Raw genomic sequence first — 1,578 nt, 5'->3', positions numbered from 1 at the left:
ATAAAATACTTCATTATTTACCTACTTCTTTTGATGTAAAAATAACTGTTATTATAGAGTCGAAAGACTTAAATGTTTATTCAATTGATAATCTTCTTGGATCACTAATTGCTTACGAGTAAGGAGTGACTCAAAGACAGATTGATGCAGGTGAGAAGCGGAAGGAGAAAAATATAGTGTTGAAAGTGAATGACTTGGAGAGTGATCAGTCTCAACCTGAGGTTAAAGATGATATTGCCTTGATGACAAGGCAATTTAGGAGTTTTCTTAAAAAGTGCAAAGGCTTATAATGATGTAATTTGCTATGAATATAAGAAGCCTAAAGATATTAAATCAGATTGCCCAAATCTCAAAGCCCATCCTTGAAAGTAGAAGGTCGAGGAAAAAAAAATATGAGAAAGGGAAAGAGGAGATTGTAAAAGCATTTTGGGTGGATTCAATTTTAGATTCTTTAGAAATAGAAGTAAAGGAGGAAGTCACAAATTTGTGCTTAATGGCCAATAAGCTTGATCAATTAGATCAAGAAGAGGTGTGTGACTTAACCTATAAGGACTATTTGATATTTCTGGGAAAATATATACTGCCTATATAAAACTCAAAAAGATGCATGCTAAGTTGAACACAGAATTTCTAGAATTATGGAAAGAGCATGAAATCCTTAGGAAAGATCACACACATATTGATAGAAACCACATGAAACTATTGGATGAGTTTAATGATTTGAACAAACAGAGTAAACTATTGAAATCATCACAAATTGAACTTGAAAGCCAGTTTAGAACATATATGGATGAATCAGATCAAAGAGAATATGAGTTGAAAGTTAATAATTTTAATTTAAAATAAGAAAACTCATATCTCATAGAAAAAGTGAATGCTTTTGAGGATAACAGGATTCCCCCAAAACTTGAAGATTTTTCTAATCTTGAATAGAAGCTTAAAATTTTAAAATCTAGAAAAAAATAATTTAATACAAATAGATTGATAAATCCTTTTCCTGGAGTTAAATACTTTTCTTATGGAATGTTTGGTCATATATCTCATACTTGCATTATTCATAGTAAATTATATCTGGTGTGGAGATCTAAGATGCATAAATAAAGTAAATCACAGATGCATCTAAATTATTTTTTCCAAGCAGAGAAACCAAACTTATTTGGGTTCCCCAGACTAACGTTTGATTATATTGTAGAAATGATCTCATACAAGATCTCTTAAGAGCATTTGGTACGTAGATAGTGTTGCAAATCTATTTTCATGACTTATGTTTTGATGATTGACAAACACTATTGATTCTCTTGGACTGCCTGTTACTTCTAACTTTTCAGGAATCGAAGATCGGACGAACAAATGAAGCCAGTTCAAGATTGCGTAGGTTTAGGGTTGAGTCAGTCTGTACTTTGTTTTTTCTCTTCTTGAGTCTATTTGTAATGGTCAAAGAGACTGATGCTAAGTAACCCTACACACACACACTTGAGAGACTTAGAATTTCTGTTTTTACTCATATCGTCTAGGACGATATTTACAACGTCTTGGACGATCGGGCTTAAAACAGAAAATCTAAATAAGGATTCTTAA

This window comes from Dendrobium catenatum, unplaced genomic scaffold (genome assembly GCF_001605985.2).
Source record: "Dendrobium catenatum unplaced genomic scaffold, ASM160598v2 fragScaff_scaffold_989, whole genome shotgun sequence".
NCBI lineage: Eukaryota > Viridiplantae > Streptophyta > Magnoliopsida > Asparagales > Orchidaceae > Dendrobium > Dendrobium catenatum.
Note: the sequence above shows the minus strand (reverse complement) of the source record.